Here is a 6605-nt window from a genome sequence, read left to right on the forward strand (position 1 = left end):
CAATACTTAGAATATAGCAGGCACATTCTATCTATAGAGTAGCGTATCTAATTCTCACAGTAACTTAAGGAGGCAGATGCTATAAAATTATCTTTATTTTACAACTGAGGAAACAGAAGCACAGAAGAGACACACAGCGATTAGTGAAGAGGCAGCATTTGAACCCAGGCAGTCTCAGTGGGCATGCTCATAACCACTTACCCATAAGGCAATGTAATTTACTGGACCTATTCGCTTGTGATAGATATCATTCCAACACACAGGCTTTTTGCTACCATAAACAACACTAATTTGAGCATTCTTGATACACACTTTTATACGCATGCTTAATTATTTCTGTATGATAATTCCTAGGCCAAATGGAAAACTTACTTTTAAGGCCTTTGATACATATTGCCAAATTTCAGAAACATACCAAATGATAGTTTACATATATAGAAGTACTACTTTTTATGAGTGCTTCATAATGCTGGTTATATTTTCTTTGCCATTTATTTGGTGAAAATGGTTCCTCATGATTGTTTTAATGTGCATTTCCTTGTTTGCTAGTTTTATAGAAATTTTTTTTTCATAGAATTATTGGCTATTTCCATTTTTCTTCTATAAATAGCCAATTTGTTTGTTTACATATTCTTCTATTAGGGTATTCTCTTTTATTTTATTTCTAAGAGTTCCTTATCTATTAAGATTTTAAATCTTATGTCTGCTATGTATATTAAAATTTTATTCAAAGTTGTCATTGGCCTTTTAATGTTGTCTATAGTGGTTTTTAAAAAATATACAGACATTTTTAGTTTATACTAAATGTCAAATTCAATTCCCTGATCTTTTCCCTTATGTTCTATCTTCAATGCCATGATTAGAAAGTATTCCCTACCTCAAGAGAAGATGAATATTCATTGATATTTTCTTGCCATTCTTTCCAAACAAAAATCATTTAATCACTTTATGATCCTGTGAGAAAAATTGCAAGAAATCAAAACAACTTATCCAATGACTTGATTGATTGTCCAGCTTGGTATCAACTTTGCTGCATTTTAAAAATGTCTCTCCTGGGCGGAGAGAGGACTCGGTGCCGCTGTGTGGACCTCCTGCGAGCCACCTATCATTCTGATCAGGGGCTTCCCTTCCACACCCCCCCGCCCCCCACCCCGAGGCTGCATTTCCTATCTCAGAGGCTGCCTGCTTGAGTCAAGATGATTTCTTTGCTGCTGTTGATGAGAACTGTAGATTTACCACCTGTGTACACTTGGACCACTTTTCTTTCCTCTCCAGGCTCCTCCAAAGAATATATTCAGGAAAAACAAACACCTAAAGCTTCCAAAGACTTTGAAAAATTGGCCCAAAGACTCCAACATTTCCTTTCCTGAAAAAAAAGATAATTGACTTGTAGATGCCCAATAACCCTTGTCTCTGCAGGGACAGCCCGCCCCACCCAGGGACCACTCTCTACAGGGCTGTGGTTCTCACAGTAAGACTGTTCTGCAGGCCGCACCGGGGGTTCTTCCCGGGTGACGGGAAGAGTCCGGGTACTGAGCTGCATTCTCCCAGCAGCCACTGGAAATCAGAAAAAGATAACAGGAGCACGAGTCACACTGTTGGCATAGGTGTCTCTCTAGAATCTAGATAAACTGGAGCAGGTGGGGAATGCACAAGGTACATCTTACATGCCTGAGCAAGAAGCGGACAGTCAAGCAAATGGAACCATTGGTGAGTAAACAGCCTATGAATTCACTGTCCTTATATTTCTCCCATTTTGAATACAAGTAAAGAAAAATGTTGTCTCTGCCTAAGAGTGTGCCATGTGGAAACCTGGAGAAAGAACATTCCAGAATAGAAAACCACAGCAGCGAAGCCTTGCAGGGGGCCCTAGCCAGGCAGCCAGCATGGCAGAGCTAAAGACCTAAATTTTGATTCCTAAACCAGACAGGTGTCCCTTACGAACCCCACTTCATCCCATTACAGCGTTTATCACCATATGAGCTTGCCCTGCTCTGAAATTTGTTTCTCTCCCCACTAGAATGTGAGCTCATAAGAAAAACCTTGTTTTTCTTTTTCACCCCACACCCCTGTCCCCCAGCACCTAGAACAGTGCTGCAGCGGTGGGAATGTAGTGAGTATGTGTTGATTGAGTGACCATGTATGAATAAGTGGTCAAAATGACCGTCGCACTCAAGAATGCCTCCGTACCCATTTCGCCCTTGTTCTCCAGCACGATGCTGGCCCAAGGGGAGGAAAGGAATCCGTGATGTCAATCACAGGGACTGTTCAGATCCCCCACTGCAGAGAAAGCAAAGGGTGAGGATCATGCTATGACTAGAACGGTAAATACCAGTGGAAGAGATGGTGGGGGTGGGCAGAAGAGGAGGGTTAAAGAGAGGAACTTGCTTTTCAAATCACTTTATGTAATCAGTTTCAGTTTGGGCCCCACCCTCCCTTTCCCTTTGTGGACCCTCCTAACGTCGTGGAGGAGGGGTGCTGGGGGCCATGTCATCTTTTCTCAGCAGCCCTCTCTTATCCAAAACAGGAATTCAAAGATCCGAGGGTTAAAATACCACTCGGATCCTCACCAGGCTCTCTAGTGGGCTTCATAACCTCTTGGAGTAGATCCCATAAGGCAGTGATGGCGAACCTTTTGAGCTCGGCGTGTCAGCATTTTGAAAAACCCTAACTTAACTCTGGTGCCGTGTCACATATAGAAATTTTTTGATATTTGCAACCATAGTAAAACAAAGACTTATATTTTTGATATTTATTTTATATATTTAAATGCCATTTAACAAAGAAAAATCAACCAAAAAAAATGAGTTCACGTGTCACCCCTGACACGCGTGTCATAGGTTCGCCATCACTGCCATAAGGTTTAGGGATCACCCCCTCCCCCATGCTGACTGATGTTATTATAATTTTCACCTGTAAATACATAATAGCAGGCTGGATTTAAAGGGAGATTTACATTGACCTGCTGAGAAGGTTGATGATCTGGGAGAATTCAGTGGGATCCACATTTTTAGCAGACAGGCCTATTCTTATGCCAAGAAAAAAAGAAAACAGCTGTCTGGGAGATAGAATAAAATGATAATTCCGGACCTTAAAAACCAGGGCTGGATAGGTGCCACCGGCTCAGCACTCCTGTCCAGTGAACGTGCTTTAAGAACAAACAGCAGGTGTTTAAGTGCAGCACCACTTGCGCCGTGGGCGGACCGGTGAGGCTGCCTCCCCTCCTTGTGAAAATGCGCTCACTCATCATCGGAAAACACCTCGGGATTGCCAAACATTAAAAAGTAAAATAGGACTTGTCATGTCATAGAAATAGGATTTACGGGCCAACGACGTCAGGGCAAATACCTAGCATCTAAGGAGCTACAGGCTTAAAATATCTACAGGGATTTTTCTATCATTCCCCAAAGCCAAGAAAACAAAATAAAAATGATGCCAAAAAATGATGCCAACTTCTTTCTTTCTTTTTTTCACTAGACTAGCTGTGGTACGATGCCAACTTATTTCAATGTTTCTCTCTGCTAGTAAGTTTTAAATCTTTTTAGGGAACAGCCCATCTGTTTGGATGAAAGAACAACAGTCGCTTGGCCTTGACACAGGTAAAACTTCCTAAGAGACTTGGCCCTTTGCCCCAGATAAAAGCTCGACACGCCAAGTCCACAGACAAACCAGAAATGGAGCTGATTCCTTTCCAGGAAGAAATATCAGTGTAGGTATTTACCAAGTGAATAGGTAAGCGTCCTGTTGGCAGACAGATAACGCTGAAGCAAACAGACAGCTTGCAAGTTCCTCTAGCTTCTTACAATCAAAGAAACAGAAAGTTGGTTATATAAACCAGCCAATTATAGGACTAGAAAAACTGGCATTAAATATTTGATCGCAACAGATCTTGTATCATACAAATGACTAATCTAACCAATCTAAACACATCTAACAATAAATAGACATCTGCTTTAGAAGCATTGTTATCTAAATGTTCTCCTTAAGTCAGCATCAGTTTTAAGAACAAACTTAAAACGACTAGCATGGTCAGGCAAATTTCTTCAGATGGTGAAGGAGGATCTAAGGATGACCTAGGAACATACGGAAAGGCTGAGTTTATTGTCTTCTTTTTCTTTGGGCCTTTTTTTTGTTTCTTTAATGCTGAGGCCAGTGCTTCCTTAGTACCCAGCTAATGTCTTAGGAATTAAACAGGAAAGAACACATCTAGGGACATATGCTGCTGAGATATCCTCCAAAGCACATGACTGAAATGATAACGGTATTTTTTAAAAATAGTTTGCAATCTGAAACTATTTTCTAAGACTTATATATTAATATCAGTCAAATATCTTTTTAAATGGGACCAGACTTCTGTGAATTCACTTGGAAAAAAATGTTTGCTACATATGAATGTTGGGACCAAAACAACTTTAATTTTTAATCTCCTTTTCTTTGGTTATATAAATGAAATAATAATTTCTATCTTATTGTTACTGCTGGATAGGAAAAAAAATGACCTCACACGGAGATTCTCAGAAAAGAGGGCTGATCATGTGTTCAGCTTTGGTGTCTCTTGCCTATATGTACCATTCATCCTCTCTCTATTTACTGAGACCTACTATGTGCAAAGAAATGAGCTGAAGGCTTTGGCACATTTAGAGATGGCTCAGATGTGGACCATTTTGCACTGGATGGCTATGATTAGAAACAGAAGATTAGGAACCAGAAGATTGCGTTCTAATCTTGGCTTTGTCACCAATTATGAGACTCTTTTTTTTTAATATATTTTATTGATTTTTTACAGAGAGGAAGGGAGAGCGATAGAGAGTTAGAAACATCGATGAGAGAGAAACATCGATCAGCTGCCTCCTGCACATCCCCCACTGGGGATGCGCCCGCAACCCAGGTACATGCCCTTAACCAGAATCGAACCTGGGACCCTTCAGTCCGCAGGCCGACGCTCTATCCACTGAGCCAAACCGGTTTCGGCCAATTATGAGACTCTTGGCAGATCACTTAACCTGTCTTCACCGATGAGGGAGAAACTATGTCAGTAGTTCTTAACCAGGGGTCCATGACCCCCAAGGTGTCTAAGGATAATTTTCAGGGGCTATAAACTTGTATGGGGCAAACTGCATTTTATTTCCACTAACTTCTAACTGAAAATGGGCATTTCCTTCCATTGTGAATGTAGGCGATAAACCACAGTAGTATTAGCTATGTATTACCTGTGTTTTATCACCAATAGAAATCACAGATATCTTTCTTTATATTATATGGCAATTGTTGCAGATATCTTGAAATATTGTTTAGGCTCATTATTACTTAGAAATTATGGAAGTTATTAGACCTGCTGCTAGAGTTTTTTTGTAACTAATATGTTATTTAAAAGCTTACATTTACAGTCTATTACAAATTTGTTTTTAAAAATATATTGAAAACTTCACCTCATACCCATTAGGATGGCTACTATTAGAATAAACAAAACAGAAAATAACAAGTGTTGGTAAGGATGTGGACAAATTTGAACCATTGTGCACTGTTGGTGGGTATTAAATGGTGCAACCACTATGGAAAACAGTATGTTGGATCTTCAAAAAATTAAAAATAGAATTACCCTATGATCCAGCCATTCCACTTCTGGGTATATACACAAAAGAATTGAAAGGGACTCAAACAGATATGTGTTTGCTCATGTTTAAAGCAGCATTATTTACAATATCCAAAAAGTGAAAACAACCCAAATGTTCCTCCGTGGATGAATGGATAAATAAAATGTGGTACATACATACAATGGAACACCATTCAGCCATTAAAAGGGAGGAAATTATGGCACGTGCTACAGCACATGCTAGGTGAATAAGGAGGTCACAAAGGGCAGATACATTAGTCCTCACTATGTATGTTCTGATATGTTCTAAGACCAAAGTGAATGCCTGAAACCTCCCTATATACACTATGGTTGTTGGTTTTTTTGCTTTACATACATACTTATAATAAAGTTTAATTTATAAATTAGACACAGTAAGAGATTAACAACTAATAACAATACACTGTAATAAAAGCTATGTGAATGTGCTCTCTCTCTCAACATATCTTATTGTACGGTACTCAGCTTTCTTCTTGTGATGATGGGAGATGATAAAATTCCAAATGTATTCCTTCATCTATGTAACCACCTCTTATTTGCAGTAAATGACTTGGAGACACTTGCTTTAGGGGATCCCTTGCTGAAATCTTCATATAGGCTCAATACTTTCTGGGTAACACGTGGCCATCAACCAGAGCACAATTTCTGTTCATGTCTGCCACACACAAATTAAATGCCTTTTCCATCTTAGCTAAGCTCTTATCCTCCACTGTGAGCGTAACTTTTGCAACAACAAAACTAGCATGAATTTCATTTTTCTTCTTCATAATTTCATGGGTAGAATATTTGTTCTTACCATAGATCTTAGCAAGCTCCGAATACGACTTTTTCTTTCCTTATTAAGTCGAGAACTTTCACCCTTTAGCTTAAAGGAGGCACTTTGCAGCTTCTCCTCAGCAGATCTGAATTCCCAGCCTCACTACTCTTCTGCTCTGGGCCATTATTGAGTAAAATAAGGTGACCTGAACTCAAG

Source organism: Myotis lucifugus, unplaced genomic scaffold (assembly GCF_000147115.1).
Source record: "Myotis lucifugus unplaced genomic scaffold, Myoluc2.0 scaffold_1, whole genome shotgun sequence".
NCBI lineage: Eukaryota > Metazoa > Chordata > Mammalia > Chiroptera > Vespertilionidae > Myotis > Myotis lucifugus.